Source organism: Neodiprion pinetum, chromosome 1, assembly GCF_021155775.2.
Source record: "Neodiprion pinetum isolate iyNeoPine1 chromosome 1, iyNeoPine1.2, whole genome shotgun sequence".
NCBI lineage: Eukaryota > Metazoa > Arthropoda > Insecta > Hymenoptera > Diprionidae > Neodiprion > Neodiprion pinetum.
Genome location: NC_060232.1, coordinates 35,794,596 through 35,816,204, shown reverse-complemented (window position 1 = coordinate 35,816,204; position 21,609 = coordinate 35,794,596). Strand labels below are relative to the sequence as shown.

The 21,609-nt window shown below is 41.7% G+C and overlaps 1 protein-coding gene across 1 annotated transcript in view; it reads right to left on the bottom strand.

Annotated features, from left to right (window-relative positions):
- LOC124223935 (dystroglycan 1) overlaps nt 1-21,609 on the bottom strand; it is an 87,019-nt gene that overhangs the window by 49,414 nt on the left and 15,996 nt on the right. Inside the window, exon 2 of the mRNA XM_046636377.2 lies at nt 21,085-21,116. The gene's annotated coding sequence lies outside the window, so the exon portion shown is untranslated. The remainder of the gene's footprint in view (nt 1-21,084; nt 21,117-21,609) is intronic.

Sequence of the window (21,609 nt, the reverse complement as noted above, 5' to 3'; positions counted from 1 at the left end):
AAGTTTTTAGCAATAGAGGAAAGAAAAGAAGGAAGGAAGTACGGAAGGAAGGAAGGAAGGAAGGAATAAACTTTGGCCGAGGCGTTTTTCGTTCTGATTTTGATGGCTCCGAGGAGCAGCGGCTTCGCAAAGTCTCGCGAACGGAGATCGCAAGGAGAAAAAGAGAGAGAAAGAGAGAGAAAGAGAGAGAGAGAGGGAGACTCGGTGGACCAAGGCGGGTCGCTTTCATCTCGGATGATGCTGGGCCGGGGTTCTCAATTCGATAACTCTGCAGCCGCGGGCGGAATTATGCCTATATAGGCGAGTACCGTCAGCTTCGCAGAGCGTGTGGGTGAGTTATACCTTCGGCACACAGGTAGGTGCATACATTCGGGGTATTTACATAATTTATTCCGCCGCTTGGATGTGCCGCTTCTGATGCACACGTGCCTGCTGCAGTGTTCGTCATCACTGTGGGAACGAACGATTTTTCGGATCTTCGAACGCCCCGCACTCCCCTCGGTGATGAATTACTGTCCTCTTCTTCTCACCGGGTCCATTCTATAAATTCTCTATTCAGATTTCTAGCCTCGCACGATCGCGCCGCTTCTTGCAGCAGACGCGGCTGCGTGAACAGACCAGAAATTCGTTTCGATTAGAACGTTTTTTTTTCTTCTTCTTTATGCTTTACACACTCCCTCCTCTCGATCGCTTCTTCTTCTTCTTCCTCCTCCTCTTCTTACGGTTTCTTTTTCTCTTCTCTGATGTGTATATATATATACATATATATATATATATATACCTATTTCTTCAACGTCGATAATGTATATCCGTCAGAGTTAGATGAAACATTCGACGGCATGTTCGATTAGCTGGCTCGTATATAATCGAACAATGTCAACTATTGTATGTTGCTTACACTTCTGAATAACGCAATACAAAAATTTTTCGTCCAATTTGACAATCGGAGCAAAAATTTTTTATTTCGTATTGAGGATGAGTAGCTATACGCGACGGTCAGTCCTCTTCCCGCTTCGCAAAAAAATCGTATTGTTTTTTCATTCTGCCAAATTTGTTACAAAATTTCTCGATTACCCAATTAAGAATTGCATAAAAAGCATGAAATAATCATTTCCGGACAAGTTAGCGAACGTAACATTTAGTTGAGATCAGAATGATGACGGACTTGGACGGAACGCTTTTGATAATATGGCCGATCATCGTTGAAACGAATAGAAAACTAATTCTGGACCTCACGATATTCTCGAACTCGTAAAGTTTTCTCTTAGTGGTATTCAGAAATCAAAGAACTTGACTAACACATTTTTTGGATCTCATTGTTAGACAGTAAAATTACCTGCGAAATTACGAGGATGAATTTAGCAATGTAACCGTAACGATGAATGTTTAAGAAAAACCGCTAGTACGCACCTTTGTGACTTTTCGATATTTAGTAAATCATTACAAACAAAATAAACCCTAATTCTAAAAATTCAATCCTTGAAAGTCATCTTAAAATGCCCAACAATGATTCCTTCTCCTGACGTATTCCCACGTTAACGTCAGTAACTTCAGCCTCGTGCAAAATCGACTTCCAGTCAACACAGTTATTTCCAGCACGATGTAACTCAAGACTGTTTCATTACCTCCAGGTTATTTTATTCAAGGTACGATACGGGCCGTACGCACATCCACATCCACCTTGTCAAAACTTCCAAAGTTCTGATCTCTGACCTGTTTAATTTTCCGTGACAGCTCTTGAACCTACCATAAGGTTTGCCCCTGTAGAGCGAACAATTCGACGCGAATGAGAAGAGAAATAGTCTCGGGATGCACTCACTCGGCTGTACTTGCATAGGTGTAGTAACATACATCATCGTCCTCCGCCGCTTTCTCCTCACTCTGCTTCACCGGCGTCCACATCGTCTCTTCAAATTTGATTTCACCCGTGAAATGGGGGCGAGCCATGAAACAACACATCGACGTGTAGAGTTTCCACCCTTGTCTGGCACGTCGGAGTATTTGGTCGTAATTGGTGTAACGTATATGTAAGTACGTACCTATGTAACGTACGCGTTCGTTGTGCAAGCAGCGTTTAACGGTAGGTAATTACCGAAATTTCCAGACGAGGACTTGCCGCAATGTTACAACGGAGAGTGCAGACGAATGGGAAGAGAGAGGAAGGCATCGGGTGTAATACCGGTTGCCTTGGAGACGGCTTCTGGCATGTGACGTCACACCGCAGCCCCCTCGTGATCGCGAATACACCCCATCCAGGACTACCATGCTATATTACCACTCTACTCGCCCTTCTCGCCATCCTCTTTATACCGACTCCTCTCACTTTCTCCGCATCCCCGAATGTCCAGGCGGCCTCGTGTAGGTGCCAATTTTTGTCCTTTTTCACGTTGTGACAACCGATATGAACGACCTTCGTTATTTCGGTTTATAAAAATTCTTGCCATCTTGACACTTTGTTGGAGGGTATAACGACTACTCGTGCGATCGTTAAGTACCCGTAGATATGTACATACGTGCGTACGTACGTAACTAAAGATGACAGGACATAACGTGAGACCAATGAATGGAAGAAATATGAAAGGTCAATAACATGGTTGAAGGTAACCGGACGTTGTAAAACGAATCAATTGGGTCATCGAACAAAAACTGTACACGTTATAATTCACGTGAAGGTAAGTGTACCGGATATTGATTGACGCGTTTACAACCAATTACCGACCCTTTTATTTTACAAAATCGTAAACTTACGGCACAAATTGTGAATTTCTCGACTACTCGAACCAATTACTACAGGATTAGACACTACAGATCTATTTTTTAGTAATTTTAGGACCAAGGATCAAACATATACAACCAAAAAAGGTGTCCCAATGATTGGGACAGGGTCGATAACTGGTACACTTACCTTATACCTACGACAGCAATGAGCAGAAAACGTGAAATAAGGAAACCCATTTTTTTAGTAGCGACCCAGTTGTAAGTTAGTGAGAAGGTCAATTAGGTCTGGGAGAGGTCGATAATTGTCTGTCAAATCAACAACAGAAAGAGACGAATTATCGCAGCACAACGATACAGCTGAACGTAATTTCTGCAGGGTTGAAAATTGGCAAATCAGTTGGGTATTGTTCCTCCGCGAAGTGTCGGTGGTGGTAAATTTGCTGGGAGTTTGCGCGGATCTCCGGAGACAGCGATCGTCCACCAGCGTCCAGAAGTTGTTCGCGGAACAACTGGAAGCGATATTCCCCTGACAAACGAGGGGAAAATTGAAATTTCGGGGACCTTTATCGCCCGCGGGATCTCATCCGCCCCTGTAGGATGATATCTTCATGCCCTCGCACCCTTGTACGGTTTTCCGCCGCTGCTAAGGCGACGAAATGAAAAATATTCTTCCCCACGCATGCGATAAGGCTGCACGGCGTATAAACCACATACGTGCTCTACTCGATAAATAGACTACGGTGCAGCAAGTGCGCAGCTCGGTTATAAGGTATAAATACTATCGGTTTATTTCCTTCGTCATTTCGTCGGAATATCGAAGCCGAGGCTCTTCTGCGTTATAATAAACTCGGTGAATTATACGTATGGAACTCAAACTACGCACGCTGCGAATAGGTTAAAGATTTCCTGTTTGAAATTATCGTTTCGCGCCATGATGAAATTTTCTCTGTGCTCATTCGCGGAATTTAGACAGCTTCGGGCGACGTTTCGAAAGTCCAGAATATTTCGACATGATTCGACTTTGGAAAGACACGATTCTAAAACAAGCTTCCGGAGGTATTAATTCGTATAAAACTTTGTTCGGATGTTTGTTGCTTGGGTAAAATTGGAACTGAAGTTGGAATTGGAATTGCGTGAAAGTATTTGCCAGTTAATTTGTTTACCGAGTAAGAACATAATTATATCCTGGAAAATATTTATTTTACAAGTACAAATATGAAAAAATTGTATAAAAATCGTATTTGCCGACTGTGAAATATACGAAACTTCATTGTTTTTTTTTTTTTTTTTTTTTTTACAACAGTCAAGGTAAATAAGCATTTCGGAGCATCAAATATATGAAATATTTGCCAAATATTATACTATTGAAATAAATATTTGATTGTGTGTTTTTATTTTGGTAACTCAATGTCTTACACAGACAGCGAATGGTCGGGGGATTTCTTCTCCTTTCTCTGCACCTGGTGAAAATCAATGTACGAACGGTAAAACCGGAGAAAAAGAAAATTGATGAAAAAAGTTGATCGCAATGATTTTTATCAGAGTTTGGTATGCAGAGGAATGAAAATTACTCGAATATAGTGTGCATATAAACTTTACGATGATAACGAACTAATTAATCCTTTCATTCTCTTAAAATTTTGCATTCACGGGCTTTTGGGGTCGCTGATTACGAATCTGAACTCGAAATTCAAAAATTCAAAATGGTGGGTCCAATATGGCGGACATAAATTCAAAAATTTATTTCACTTTGATAAAACTTTATTTTGAATGGTTTTTGGGTTCGCTGATTGCGAATCTGCACTCGAAATTTGAAAATTCAAAATGGCGGATCCAATATTGCAGGACGAACAAAAACAGCAAGAGGAGAAACATTTTTTGGCGTGTATTTAGCCGGTGCAAAAATTGCAGAAAGCAGATTGCAGAGTAGCACAAAATGCTTTGAACAAAAAAAAACTCGGCATTCTTGACAAAAAAAAAAAAATAGTTAAATAAATAAAAAATAAATAAAGGGTTAAATACCAGTCCACCTCTACAAGCTTCAATATCATACTGTGTGTATACATGTAACATTGTTTTAAGCCGATAGGAGGAAAATAAATTAACCATAAATACCAAATAAAATATGTTATCTATTCGAGATGACATAATTAGCCGAGATTGGTCAGCGGTCGTGTATTTATGTAATGGATTGTTGGCTTATCGGGAGCAATGCGCGCACATGCATAACTGCAGTTGCAGATAGGATGGGAGGGCTTATCAAAAATTTATCCCGGGGAGTATATTTTATAATTTCTAATTACTTGCGCGCTCTCTTCAGGGTTCGAACATCGGAGCGTGGAACCTCTTAACTTTATTGCTCACAACCATGTGCGTGCGAGTTTTCACCCATGAATATAGAATGCGCGTGCGTTTGAGCGTGTGTGTGTGTGTGTGTGTGAAGAGTAAAATATTCTTCGGGAAACGTATTTGCTGTATCACATGTGTGTGGCTTTACGCTTGTAACTGGTTCACATACGTTCAAACCCTTTCGGGGAAATGAAAATCGGGGTGGGCCAAAACAAAGGGTCGTTTTAACTTTTACTTCTAGATCGTTTTTTTTTTTTTGCTTTTTTTTTACCTGACTCATACCTATAAAACCGACCCTGCCTCAATTTTCTTGTTAAACCCTGCTATTTACGGAAAATTCATCACCGTTGTAGAAGTTACTCTGTTTATTGGTAAACAGCTCGAGAGAATTTAATAAAACTGGTATTCGGAGGTGAAAACAAACACGAGTCAAAAGCTTTTTGGAAAATTATTGGTTTCCGACGTTTTTCTTTCAGCTCTCATTTATATTCGTTCTTTGTTAATATATTGTTAGAAATGGTGAATTCACCTGTTTTGCCACCCCTTCCAATGATCCAGTAGTCATCGTAGATAAAAAAAAAAGCTTAAGCTTTCATGTATCATAAGATGAATAAGGTGGCTACGTCAAACAGCGTTATTGTAAAAACAGTCCTGTTTCAGATTTTCGGCCGTAAACACGAATTGCCAATAAAGCATTTTTTCTCGTCTTTTAATTTCGGAACTTGTTCTTTTTATCCTGTATCGCCTGGTTCGTTACAATATAATCCATAGCATTCCAATTCAGAGACTCATCGACGAGTGTCGTGAAATTGTGAAAGATCAAAAAATCAATGTATAATTTTCAAGTATGAAATTTTATCAAACATTTATAAAATCAATCGTTTGCGATTATCAATTTCGTCATGGGTCGAGAAGTATTTTCAAATGAGAAGGCTTAAAAACTTTGCGTACTGATAAAAATAAACGAAAAATCAGTCGATATATTTTTACTATCGACATTCGAAAAAGGGCAGAAAGTTATCTAATTAAAATATCCGCAAGTACCACGAATTTAGCATTTTTTTACAAATATAATTGCGAAGCAAAAATGAAAAAAACATTCTTTAAAGTACAAGGTACAAAGTATATAGACTCGATTTAACGCCAATGGTTACGATCACGCTTTCCCTAATCGCAGAATTTTTTAAATAACGCGAAATAAAGTGGAACGAGTGAAAAAATAGTGCAACCTGTTCCGTATACACGCCGAGAATTTTCTCCTCATCATCTCATCTCGTTACGTCGTCTAACTTTTGCGGCGAAGCTGTTCTCGGGAGCCCTTGGATTTCTTCGAGTGGTACCGCACGATCCCATCCCCCCGAGTTTCTCCCCCCATAAGAGGACCGGAAGTGGGTACGAGCCCTGGGGGTGAAATCTGGCCGCGAGTAAACCGTCGTATACGTGCGCGTTGACAAGACCGAGGACGCAACCGACAACAAATACAAACCCGTATACGCAGCCAGCTTGCATTCCATTCCATTCCATCCCATTCCGATCCCAGCAAATCGACGTTATATGTAGGAATTCAACCCTCGCGGCGTAACACGTGCAAAACTTCAATCTCCCGTCTAGCCGTTCAATTTTTACTCGGTAATTGGCGACGATCGTCCCGTAATAACGCTGATTACATATCCTTAAATACACGCGAGTTTTTCGATTATTCATTTAAATTTGTATTATTCAATATTATTTATACCATTCCGGTCCGGTCGTTGTAAAAATAATAAGAATAAAAATTTTGGACTGTCAAAATTAACGCCTCGAGAACATTTTTCGTGGATAATTGATCAGAATTGTTCGAAATTTTGAGTTTGCGGCAGTTTCTACTGCACCTTATACCGCAGACGAGATTCGATGCGATTAATTTCTCATACGATTATGATATATCGATAATTAATTGCATTGGGTTAACGCACTGAAAGAAGATTCATTTTGTCAGTAAAATAATTATCTTCGCAACTTAAACTTCGATTACAAATTATTGTTAGAGTTACAAGAAAATATTATAAATTAACTAAGTGTTCACTGTGATCATTGTCGATTCGGTAGAACAAAATCTTAACGTCAATTGTTACGCCATCATCGAATTATCGCGACAGTATAATTGACGATATCGAAAAATAACAGTCAATTAACACAAGCTTTAAATTCCCCGATCACAACTACCGGTATAATTTTAAGTAAGAATCGCAAATGTCAAGGATCGTGAAGTTCGTTAGAATTAGGAATTTCTTCCCGTAGCGGTACGAACAACATAATTATAGTGACGAGAAAGTGGAACAGGAAATTCGACTTTCTACACTACTGATAACGACTGCGTCAAGTATGAAAGCCCCGAACGCATCGTTGAAGTACGTAAGTAAGGCAGACAATTTGCGAGAGATCGTAATCAAGCGGGTTGCTCGTGTTGAACCCGCAGGGTTAAAATATCCCACCGACCTTCCGGAGTAAATTTATTTGGGCTTTTCGGCCCGGAGAATCTGCATATTTCAACGCCTGCAGAGGCGAGAGAAAGACGGAGGACGGAGATCTCCCGAGTCGATTCGAGGTATCGCAGTGACGGTGCACGTCAGTGACCCTCGAGCCTCTTAACCTCGAGAAACCCTTTGCCGAACCCTTGGAGGTAAACAGGACGCTGATGTCACTCGAGCGCTTCTCGTTATCTTCAACATAGTCTCTCTCTCTCTCTCTTTCTCGAGTCGCCGAAGACACCGAGCATCGATTCGTCGTGGGATCTGGAAAGCCATCGAGTGGTCCAAAAAGCGAGACGTCGTCGTCGCGTCTGAAGCAAAGTCAGCCGTTTGGTTACACGTATACCACTTTTCTCCAATTTGTAAGCCCCGGCTTGAACGAGCTCGCTCCTTTAAAGTTACGCGCGATGATAAATCAAGCTTCGAAAGCACTCAAAGTCTCGTCTGTTTGACCAGATATAAAGACAAACATGCAGCCCGTCAAGTAACCTTGAAGGAGGCGAATGACTCAGGAGCATGTTCGTCGCAGGCTGCGGTTTCCAGTCGTCTTTTCGACCCTACGGATGTGCGTTCTCGTTGTACCGAGAAAAGTATGAGCTCGTCTCGCGCCGTTTCACTTGCAAACAGAGTAGAGCGCATGTACGGCATACCGATTTATTATTGCGCTCACGATAAGATACGCGAATAATGAAACTATGCATAATCGAGAGGCGGTTTCATCGGACTGGCGTCTTTGTCCGCAGGATGACGGAAGGAATTTAGAATTTCGGTGATGGTTTGTAAGGACATCTCGAGAATTACGATCGATTAACGGATCTGTACAGGATTGAATTTGAACAAAGATCATACGAGTGCGATTTGTTGGGATCCGAACGCTCGTTCAAACGGCGAACGCAACGATCGGTTGATGGGTTCGATTATCCGGAATTCGATCGTCTCCTTTGATCCGACGAGGAGGGCGTCTACGGCGGTGAGTAATAAGCTTCGAGTACCGAATGCGATCGGCGATTCCGTTTGATCCTTGGACCGCCTCGATCCCTAATCTTGCGAGGAGGGTAACGATGCACTCCCGAAGTGCACTGTACCTGCCGATTGCGGGTGCATCGAGAACGTCGTCGTTGGTTGCATCGCGCGTTAAAACGCACCCTGGGTTACGGTATAAATAGCTTCGAGGCTTTGGTTCGTTATACTGGCTTGAAGCCAGAGATTCCTCACAAGAGATGGACGACTCGTTGCTCTGCGGCGTATAGTTTTCGGCGCGACATAAACGAGGTTGAAGTTGGTAACGTTGTCGTAACGAAACTTCGGGGAAAAAGTCGCTGTTTTCTTAATTTTGGAATGATTTTCAAGGGGATGAGATTTCGAAATATAAGCGTGTCTAGTTTTATTACGGTTTACTGAATTTCGGACGATTCGAAAATCGCGAAATAACGTTTTTCCTCAACATGAATCGTTGCGGTAACCTTACTAACTCCGATACGTGGTTAGAAAAAAAATGTCCCGGCAGGTCCTCTAGAAGTCTTGGGTTGATTTAACTATTTTTTAATGTATTACCAAGTCAAAAGAAAACTCAAAATTAGAAATTAAATGTTGATATGACTATTTAAATGTCAAAATTGCAATAATTTGTGTCATATTTATCGACAGAAGTGTAACAAGTAACTCTAACACAAAGTGAACCTTTTGGGACATCACGTTTAGTTACCTTTTTCCAACAATGTACGATCGAAGTTTTCGTTCGCTTTTTAGAATGTGAAATCTTTTATTATCAGCAACATCCGCGTGAGCGGCGATGATTGAACGATTGATTGAGATGGATACATCAAACCATAAATGAGTTACGATTTCAACTCTCTCTCTCTCATCGTCAGTCAGCGGTGCTGCAGCCCGCGTTTGTGCCGATGATGATGCGATATTTCAAATTTAGAACCCAAGAGGCTGAAACTAAGACACTTAATTATAGACCAGGATTTACCCTGCATCTTGACTTTTCATTTTCACCTTTCTCTTCTGTACGTTGCAAGCCTTGCTCGTTTCCTCAACTTCCAGTGCGATCGAACAATATCTGCATCATCAAACCGTTCGAAAAGCTCGTATAATTATATCACGACGGTACCTCGTCTCGATCTCTGACGTCACTGGGGGATGGTTAAAATACCGGGAGAGTAACGATCCTCGTCGAATCTAGATCGCGATTTGGCGTAATTATCTAGTAGCATACCCGCTGCCTGTCAAACTCCCTCGCAGGCGAACTAGGCAAGCTTTGTTCAGCTCTTATACAATCACCCGATTATTCGAGCATACGGAACAGGTATGTGGAGAGGTGTAAAAAAGATAGAGGGCACGGTGCAGGCGCGTGACGAAATTAAAGATGCGTTTAGAGTATATAGAGTGTGTGATGAGGACAAGCGATAAGGTAAATCGTGCGTAAACATATACACGATAAATTTTAGTGACGGCTCGTCGCTCGTTATCTTCGGTATGTACACGAACTGTGAAAGAGAAGCATTTTGCCAAAATAAAAAAAAGGTAATGATTGAAAAAAAAAAAAAAAAACAGTAACTTGAGGGTGTTGTACGCGGTGGCGCGAAAATGCGGCAGAAAAACAATGCCGATGCCATTTTCGCTGATTCAATTTTCATCGCCAATATCACCCCGCTTATAATCTTTTTTCGATAAAACAACAACGAGGTATAATTGTACGACTAATAAGCCGACGTATTTATTCTGCACTCGTTTCAAGTTTAATTGAATTAAGTACCTGCTGGGTAGTTTGTTACGGTCGATATATATTTTTCAGGGTGAATGATGATGTCGATTAAGCGTCTGATCGTCGTTTGACAGTGTGGTAAAGAAAGAGGTGGATGAAAAAAATGAATTAAAAAAGTAAAAAAATGTTAAGATCTTGGGTTAATCGAATTGAATCTAATGATAAAGTGGAATTTATGTGAATTGGCCCAATTGCGGCTGATACAGAATTAAGGAAAAGAACGGTAATACTGTGGGAGAAAAAGAATCATAAGCCCGCGATGCATAAGGGCGTTACAATACCCACCTACTTTATTATAGGAAACCGGAAGTAAGCCATAAACATCACGCACTCGCACGGGTCACTAAGCTATTATTTACTCGAAGTAGTTCTCGGACTATGACCCGTGTGAAATTGCCTACTTTTTCTTCTCAACTTTTGTTCGACGAATTTTCATCCAATCTCACACATTCTCGATAAATTAGTCGAGCCAAATGATTTATGGTGATGCTACGAAGGTCGACGAGGAAGAGAAACAGAGTGAAAGAAAATTTTGCTCGCCAATTATCTTTCAAATTATTATTTTTCATTCGGCAAAGAGCAACTCGGAAGAGTCGCAACATATAACGAGGAGTATTCCCAACGCAGACGTCGAGGGCAATGAAATTATTCGAGCTATCAGGGCGAAAAAGGCGCACCTATGGCAAACGGTTGCAATTAAGCGTTGCTGCGCCTACTTCGATTGTCTGAATCGTAATGTGTGCTGAGCCGACGAACGGAGAGACCGCATGCAATATGCGTACGCGAGTACGTGGGTGTGTGTTACACGTATCCACGCGACGCGTTATGCCACCTAACGTTGTACGTACATACGTCCCGATTTGAAAGTTCAAACACGCAACACCCGCCCAAACACAAAAGTATTCATGGACACGTATGAATGTCTATTAAGCCTCGTGTACGATGCAGCTTGCAGTGCGGTGTACGCGTACACATTTGTGCGGCAAAAAAGGGCAGATGTAACCAGAAGCAGAGGGAGGGAGGGAGGGAGAGAGAGAGAGAGAGAGAGAGGAGAATGCACGAATGAACGCGCGATGCAGCAACGCACGTACCGGGTGGTCGAGTTCAATAATGTCTTCGAATAATCGCGACTGGAGGTGCTTGTCGGGAATAAAGAAAATCCATACTTCAACCTCCGATCGTATCTCTGGGAAATAATCTCTGTATCTCTGTAGATTTCGAAGAAAGTGAAATTTCTGATTTTCGTCGACGGTTCGATATCCAAGTTTTCACCGTTGACTCGCATCTTGTACTTTAATCGTGATACGAGATGTATAGTAAACTGTTCAATCAAATCGTCGAATGAATTCTTGACTCAGAGTCACGCGTTGTTGAACACGTCGGTTTTTTCTTTCCTTATTACAGAGCTGTCAAAGCTTTATCCTCGGTGCTAGAGCTAAATTGTATGCGAGGAGGATAAATCTTTCCGCCCGAGGCATCGTGCCTGGCTATCATCAACTAATCAAACGTATAATCATGCTTAGAAATTATCACGGCTATGCCAGATTACTCATTCATACGGAGTTACACTTTAACCCGCGCAACCGAGATTCAAAGTAGGACAGTTTACGTAACAATGACAAAAGTACTCGATTATTTTTTCCCGATCATTTTTCCTCACAAACGGTTTTCGTTTTTTTACTACCATGAACGAAGCGATACAATATCAATTTATGCGATTAGAGTATCAATTATTATCGTTGTCTTGCTTAGGAAGTACCTATTTGATACAATAAGTGAAAGATAAATTAATATTTTTACCTCAAGTTGAAAAATATTTTGAATGAAACTATAACTCATCGCAAAACTTTTCCGCTATTAATACTATATTACTGAAATTTACGAAATTTTGGTTTCACATGGATTCAAAAAATACGAAATAATCGATTAATTTTTATCGATTCAATCGAGTCGTGTTCGATTTTTTTTTTGGACTCTATTAATCGATGCATCAATTATGTTTAGCTTAGTAGCCATTGCTACGTTTTAGAATAAAACAGTTCATAGTCGTTGAGGAATTCACGAATTTTGGATAAACGTCAAAGCTTATCTCTACAGCTTTCAGTTGGAAGTTTACTCGACGGTAAAAATCAGCAGCGTTTCATTTCAACCGACCTCAATCCTCTCCTAAAATATGACGTGATATTCCCAAATCTATTGAGTTAACTATTTACTCGTAATTATTTGAACAAATATTGGCTTAATAGTTCAGGAATATTCTCGCTCGGTGCAGGTAACCGCAAAATAAACTTTCGCTCAAATAACTGGGCGCAATATTAGATAAAAAAGAAAAGAATAAAACCACCGCGCTGTTTCGTATCTCGTAAGCAAGGGGCGAAATTTTTTAACACCTATTGCAGAAAATATGTCATCGACGGTAAAAAAAAAAAAAACAAAAACAAACTATAATATCTACATCACGAGTGTATAATAATTATGAAAAATTATTAGAAGAACTATGATAAAATTCCGATAGTTTTCAAAGGTAAAAAATGAAATAGAACGATGAAATATTTTCCCGCTCTCTGCGAACGACCACGATTATATTTCACAGGAATTTCATGTTCCAGCTTCGTTGAATCAATATATCTTGATTCTGGATATTTTATGTACGATTCATTGCCCGAATTCACTTTTCAAGGAACAGTTTCTAGATCCTCTCGTTTCTAAAAAACAAAAAGTATTTACAACGATACTTTAAACGTTAGTTATTCGCGCCTTTATTTCCCGTTGGTTTCAGCGAACCGACCAATTCTTGATAAAATTTTTAATTTTTATTTTTCTTCAATTTCAATCGCGTTGAAAATATACGTACCAAACGCAAAATCGTTTTCCTCCTTCCTAGTAGTTCGCGTATCTCGGCCGAGTGACGAAAGTCACAATTATAACGCATCTGTTCCAAAGAAACCAGCAAGCATGTGATCCAGCATAGAAACGCGGAGCGAGGAGAACGTCAGCGATCCACTTTTAGCTGATTCTCAGCAATGTGTTCGGTCAGCGCCTTACGCGTGACTCACGCTGCTCCATCATTTCTCCCTGCAGAGTTCAACCAATTTACCGTTTAATTTCGACTTTTTCACTTTCTGTACACCAAGCATGGAAGAAAAAACTCATTCGTACTTGTTGGAGTTTCGTATAAATTGAATAGACTCGTTAAAATTATCTCGCCAAGTATATTTAGTAAAAATATTACTGCAACAATTATGTAGTCACTGGTCTAGTTTTCCCACGAGTGTGAGGAGAAAGAGAAAAAAAAAAATTGAAAAAAAAAAAAAAATAATCACGCGCCAGTTTACCTGAAAATGAATTTAATCTCCGGTGTGAATTTGCTCGCGACGTAGTTTGAAATAATTAAATTTCGTCGAGAACGAGTGCGAGAAACACGTGAAGATAAAAAAATATAAAATAAAATAAAAAGAACGAATAAGACGCGCTTCGCATAGTCAAGTGGTTTCACTTGCAAAAACGAGTACGCATAAACGACAACACAAAAAACATAGAAGCGTAAATAATTAGACGACAGAAGAAGCATTGAGGGGCGGCGAATGCAGCAATCTTGGTGTAAAGAAAAAAAAAAAGGAAATTAAATGAAACAACGACGGTTTTACATTCGCAGTTTATCTCGGAGACTTTTGCCACTGAAATACTGCAGAGAGATTTTGTTAATACTATAATTAACTCTCTCGCACTTGCTAGCGAGGATGAGATGAGTCAATTTTACGTGCAGCACGAGTTATTCCAGTCAAACGGCGAATCGACGCTTTGTTCAACTTTCTAGCTCTGGATGTCCTCATACCAAAAGAATTCCAACGTAGTAACGCGAGATTTTCCTTCGATCGTCTAGCTTATGCCAAGATTGAATATTTGTTCCAAAGAATTTGGTGATTTTTTACCCAAAGAACGATCCGTCGATCAGTATGATTCTTGGTAAATGAGATTTTACCAAGTTATGTTTTAATTTTGCGACACGAAGGGAAAACCGTCAACGATCGTAATTTACTGTGCGATAACAATAATATGTAATTGAATCTCGTTCCGCACCTGCTGTAGTAGGCATATTAACATATATCCATAGTCAAGTTTTGATCATAGCGGCAGAAGCCGCGCGATAAAAAATAAGCGAAGAATGCTTTTCCCTGGGCCAAGAAAAAACGAGAACGAAAGAAAAAAGTCCTACGGGTTCAAGATTAAAGTTCCGTCTCTTGCAACCTGGTAGCTCGGTTCATATTTTACGAGAAAGAATCCCTAACTGTACACATAAAACAGTAACGAGTACGCAACAGCGTCTGGGAACTCGCAGAGTCGAGATAAATCGATCGATGCTTTACCGAGGAAAAAATTTGGACGACGCAATTTAGTCGAGGAATCCGTTATCATCGGTGATTGGAATGAGACAGTTCCTTTCTTGGTAATTAATCGGCCGACCTCTGATACACAAAGCAAAAATCCACGAGTCTTCCATGATTTTTCCGTATTCTAAAAATTGTTCAGAAGTATTCAGATCTTCCAGATTCATTCGTTGCGTATATACCAACTCGGTCCTCAAGTCGATGCCCGAGAAGTTTGTTCGGCAGCAACAGACCGATCGTTAAAACTCGTCAGAAGTTAAACGTTAAAAATTCAAAGTGAAAAGTTTTCCCGCGGGTTTACGCAGCTCCCTTTCTCTCGACTCATACAGAGCGCCTTTTTCCAGCCCGACAAATTGCCGCGAGTTCAAAAACTTCTCCTCGTACTAAAAACTTGTCAACTTTTAGTGGCTTGCCGGTCCTCACAGCTGAGCTACCCTCGTTATCCACGCCCTGCTCCAATCCTCCTGCACGCGTTTTAAAAACCGGAGATAACCTGGCCTAGGCGTCAAAAAGATAGAGAGAGGAAAAAAAAAAAAACGAACAAAATTCTGTATACACACATCCCGATCAGCAAAGAAAGCCTCGTGCGGTTCCTCCTCAGGATATTCCGGAACAAATACGACGCGTGAATCTTCTCGAAGAGGATTTAAAACCGTAAGGACGGGAGATAAATGCGTCTAGAGTCTGAGAGTCTGTGCAGATCCTTGCGTGAGATTGCAGGATATCTCTCCACTTCGAGCCATCGGATATCTAGCATTATTTCTTTGTCTCCTATTCCAACGATTTGCAGAACTTTCTCATTTCATATTCAAACCCCGGAGCTGGTTTGATCGGTATCAATTCGGTGTATCGAATCGCGGTGATGTCATGGAAATTTACAGTTTTCACAATTTTCCACATCGCGACATACAGCGCTTCTTCACTGATCCTGATCATTCTTGTCGGTACTTTTCCGAAGGATATATTTTCCACCAGAGAATCTCCAGTGGGCTCTCCTGTCGTTGGCAGTGATAACGGACTTGCCTGATCGAGGTCTGACCCTTAAGGTGCCCTGCACAAGGCCACATGTCGTTTCTCCCCGGTACATCCACTTTTACCAATAATACATGGTAATTTCTGGTGGACGGAATACTCCTCCATGATTAAACTCCAGGAACAACCTTGTACTCCCGATAATCGTGGAGTCGTCGGCCAAGACGCTACCGCGGACCCCGATGAATATTTAAATGGGTAATACGATCATGTATCCTGCATGCGTCCGATGCACGAGGCACATCGTGGACATGGTCGCGACTACCGTGAACCGCGAACATGGCATCGGGTAGTACAAGACAGAGAATCGAGGTATAGAGGAGAGTAGGTAATACCTATCCGTGTAGCGAGGTGGTCGAGGTGAGGTTTGGCGGCGGATGCACCAGGTTAACAAACCCATAAATTCATAACGGGTCCCTAGGGACTTTCGACTGCTTGGCGACGCGACGCGCCTCCGCACGTACCCGTCCTCACATACCTAATACCAGTTTGCTGTACGCGTGTCCTGCGCTGGAAAGAGAGTAAAATTAGAATACCGATCGAACCGTATTTTCGCTACTTGCGAGAGTGACGTCAGGTTTGTTTTTCCCAGTTACTTTGAATTTCTGCGTGTATGACAATCACAAGCCCACGGGTATCACCGCAAAGATGGATTACAGCACGTTTCGCGGAAACTCTCCAACGAGTCCGGCTTGAGCTCGCAACGGTTCGCGAATTATTCACCGCAAACGAGCTGGTCTGATGTTGACTCGTTATAAAAACGGTATTTGCATCGCTATTTTCAAGCATACTCTAATGGAGTAGACCGAGTTTATCGCTTTTTCTTTATTCCTCTATCTGACGTCACTGACGCAACGACGTACCTCCTCAACATTCCAGACTCGGCACATGAGGGTATTCCGGGTATCGCAGCTGGGTGCCAGAGTACGCAACCGGCTCCTGAGATATTGAAATTCTTCTCGATTCTGCATCAAGTGCAGTCGATTGAATACTCGAAATGAATTTTCCACTACGATTCGTCGTCTTGTATGCGAGTTTCTACATGTCTTCATCTTTTCCAAAGCATATCGATGTCGTTCGTGTAGCTAGAAACGATTCTCAAGTGCTGTAAAAATGATCTCCACAAACGTAACGTTGATATACCAACACATATTTTCGCAGCGCAATATCGTTATCTGAAAATGATAAGATTATTTCGTTCTTACTACATTACATTGTGTCACAACGTATCGTCATCGAGCAGAGAAAAACGTTTGTCCCTCTTGTTTAGCGACGACATTTGACGTGTGCAGGTGAAACGGTCATCGGGTCTAATTCTCTGTCAGAGAAGGAAGTTGAGTCTGAGTAGAAACTGGCCGTTCACCCCGGGAGTCTGAGAATAACTGATGCCATGAGGCCACACCGCGGTTCTATACCTATTTGCCTATTTGTCCTGGGTGCAGAGGGCAGTGGTGCTTTACCAGTTTTAGACGCACCAAGAGCCGTCAGGATCAGCCGAAGGGTGAAGTACTCGATGGTGAAAAGCGTGGTTGAGCGTCCATGGAAGTCTCGTACGGTTCCGCTTGTTGTGCTTTGGCGAGCGAGACGAGGACTAGGATGTCCATTAATTGAGGCGACTTGGCGTCCATGTGAAAACTGGAAAAGCGACGAGAGTCGAGTGCCGATGTTACCGCTTTTCCATTTTCCCGTGTCTTCTTCAACGCGGTCAGTTTCTGAGATGGATTAATATTCAGCCAGCGATCGAGACGGTGGGTGGGTGGGAAGAAAGGATGGTCTGACCCGGTTAGCGGTGCATTCATCGTTTCAACTCTCGACGGATGCGGTGATGTCACCATGAAGCTTCGGTGCAGAGGAAGCCGCGCACACACATGTAATTGCGCAATTGCGGCGCGTGTCACGACCGATTCGGACAACCGGAGTGTTTGTGAAACGCGATTCCGAAGATGAACAATTTGATAAGCAAACGACAATAACAGCTCTCGTATTAGCCCAACAAACTCGAACCGCTGCATGGCCACGTTTCGAGATTAATTATATGGCGGTGCAGACACCCGCGATTCGTTGAACAATACTCGACTCTTGGCGGAAATCAAAACGCGGTCACGGAACCCTGAAGCTCCAGAACGGCCATAAATTTACCGGCTGTCTCGGCCACAGCCTGGTTGTTGAATCCGAAATTCAAACGGTCCTTTGTTTCACAGCGGTATTTAGACGCGAATGGTTCCGGCAATGGCTAATTGTCTGGATAGTTCGGTAGTGGGTCAACCCGTTAGGCGACTGCCGCAAACAAAAACACCACCTTTCATAACTGACTCGGAACAAAGTACAGGTATCTGATTTAAAATAACGCCAAACATGGTGCGCTGCTGATGTGAAGGGTTGAAAGAATGTCATGTTTCACCTTTCGTTGGCTTTGTTCGCCGGTATTCCAACCGAAACTTTTGAAACGTAGCATCGGGTAATCAGCTCCGTCCTGTCGCAATTGATTGTAGGAACAAGCGGTGACTTTCAGCAATGGAGAACAAGGGAATAAGGAAGCTGCAAAACTTGATCTTTACAATGCAAAATGGCACTGAATTCGACACAAAGATGTTGAATACTGACCGGTTTCGATTGAGTAGTGGAGACGGCACGAAGCCACGATTCACGTATGTGAAATGGTTTCATCTACCATCAGACTACTTGTGAATCATCGTCTGTGGTCACTGTTTAAAGTAATCTTGCGAATTTTAAGTCTACTCATATTACAGGTAGGTGAGGTAATTCGGTTGGGTCATTTTGACGGGAAAAAAGTCAGAAGACTCTGACCGACGTTCGTTTTAACGTAAAAAATATGAAGCTAACCATAAAAGGATGTATCGTAGATACGGAAACTGATTTCTATGTAATTTTCGTCTAGACATTACTCAGGGTTCGGTACGCGCTTTGAGGTTAAAAGATTCTCGGAAGCGATGGATCTCGCAGCTTGCAAAGAATTACACTTGTAAGGCATGTCAGCTGCTTTTCCGAAAATTCGATTTCTCTGAGCAGCACTGTGAACACATACGTTGAACGTCGTTTCAAATTACCGCCTCTTTCCAGCTAATCTACCCAATTATTGACGTTGAATAAGAGCATAGTTGCTGCTCTCTAGGCTGTAATCAACTGTCCTGATCTCAAGATTTAGGTTTCAGATTTGCGCAAAAATTTTGAGCTGTTCAGCAAAACACCGGAATAAATTGTTTTTTTCGCCATGTTAATGCGCGTTTCTTCAGAGAAAGCGACCACGATCGGTCCCAAGTCGATCAGGCGACGCATAAAACGTTACCACCGAAAATTCCCAGTGAATTCCTGTACGTTTCTTAGTGTGAGAAATATCAAGTTCGTGGAAAGGGCAGAGAAACGGAAGACAAATAATAATGACACGAAGAGAAATCCTCAATCAGCATCTAAAGAGCATCTAATTATACCGTACCCATCGCCATGGTCGATTTTCCTGACATGGCTTTGCTGCTGATATTACGCCCGTGAATTATAGAGTACGAATTAAAATAAATGAAAAGCAGGCTGAACAAGAAGAGAGGACCATCAATAATTGATATGAAATGTACATTTCTCTTGCAGGTGGTCCTTCAAGTGTCGAGCAATAACTCTGCGTCGCTTGGCACCGATAAAAACTGCATCTACATATATACCGGAGACGACATCCTCTTGGATTCTGGCGAGACGTCCAGTATCGATACGATGCTTGCGAGTGCATCCACAACAGCGGTGAACGAAGAAGAAGCTTCGCAGAGAATAATATCAATGGCGTCTGGTCGGTGATGAGTGCAGCCCCTGCGACTCCAATGACTCTCTGACTCACAATCAACGTACTCTACAGAGTCAGTCTTAGGGTTTCCAGCTGCAGAAGCAGCAGTTCTTTGCATCCGTCGCGTTTCGCGTCGTCGGATGCAGGCTTCAATTTTACATACATGCGCATGCACGCATAAAACGTATATATGTATACATAATATATCTGTATCGCAAAGCGCGATTCTCTGAAACGCGTGCTCCCCCTACGCAATGCGTTTGTACATCATCAACACGCACGCGTTTCTCCCTTTCCTCCAACACCCGGATACCCCGGTTCCCTTCCCTCCAGCTGCAGTCTGCGTCGTTGCCGAGAACAAATGTTCGTTAGCTCTCGCTGGATTAAGGTAGCTTTTACAAGCCTTTCGACGTGGTTTAAAAAAATGAAATAAAAATAAAATGGTTCAAATTAATCGTACAGGATTATGCGAGCAGCCTCTTGTTATTCGTCAGAATCAGAACCGGTTTGTTTTCTTTTTGCTGTCTTCAATTTTTGGACGAAAAAAACCTGCAATCAATTTACCAGAATATTTATAAATATGCTGAAAATATTTTCAACGCGCAACTTTGGAATCTGCGCCTCAGGTTTGACCCAAATAACAGTTACCACAGTATTTTTGAGGTGTCAGAATTTACAATTTCAAATTGCAGAGTAATTGATCACAGCTGTTTCTACCGAATAAAATGACAAACACCAAAATGGACTATACCGTATATTAGCGGTTGATCACAGAAAAGAGATGGCAAATGCGGTATTTCTGAAGGAACGAATAGCAGCTGTAGTAGCAGCGATCAATTTTGCAGTCCAGAGCAACGACTCGTAAATATTGAACGAGTATCGATGCTCGTTTCATACACACATGGCGGTTCAATCTCGCAGCATACGCCCGATGGTAGGACAAACGCGGCGAGTAACGAGAACGCGGTTAGTAATTAAAAGCGGCGGTCATGCGGTCGCTTGTTTTTGAACATCGTCCCGAACAACGCCGGATAACGAACTCATTGTTCCGAATCATTCGAATCTTCGATTGCGAAACTCGACATACCACGCCGTGAAGTTGCGTGTGTGTTTGAAAACCGCGGCGTCGCAATTGATCGAGAAGTTGCGCAATGTCGAAGATCTCATCTTGTTAGGGAAATCGTAGACGTTGGTATGAGCGAAAATCTGTTGATGTGAACATCCGGATGCGCGCGAATAAACTCTTGCAAGCTCAGCGAGAGGAAAGGAAATCCTTCGTGATGGTTTACTCGAGGGTACAAGCAAAACAGCCGCAGTTGACTTAAAACTGCAGCATTGCCGGACCTTGAGTCACGTTTAAAAATAGTTTAACTCCTAATAATAACGCGATGAAGGGGTGAACAAAGCTAGTTTCGAATCGTCACACATCTCACGAATCATGTAACCACAATGAAATTTGTACTTGCGATCGAAATGGAAGAAAAAACGAATGGATAGCAGACATTGCATTGATTTTTGGCTGCTTACCGTTGTGCGCTTCAGTTGACCAAGAACGGCGTCTGAAAAATAAAAAACGATTCAATGATAATAGGTACGTTATCACGATAAAGCGGGTTTTGGTAAGAACAGATTAACAGGGTGGGTGGGTACAGCTTGGATTTTTTTTAATCAAACCTATTTTTAGTTCTTTTTGAAGAATACAAAAACAGTTAGAGCAATTTGAGTACGAGGGTTTTGTTATTTATAGTTTTGACAACAGTTTCGAATTTGTTCATCGAAATTAATAACAAAATGGCGTTATTTTTATAAAAAAAAAAACTCCTAAAAATAGTCCAAGCTGCACCACCTCCCCAAACTAACCACCATAACCGCAGCTTGACCCACGCATCCATTTTTGGTGATGCTGAACTGTTCAGTTTATACATTTTTTCTTTTCAATTTAAAATCCATTTCTAATCAAGCTAATAATCTGAAATATCCAACATACTGTTTTTTCGTCATTGTCAGTAGATTCCAGGGGTGAGAAGCACATGCTAGAAATTAACGAGCACC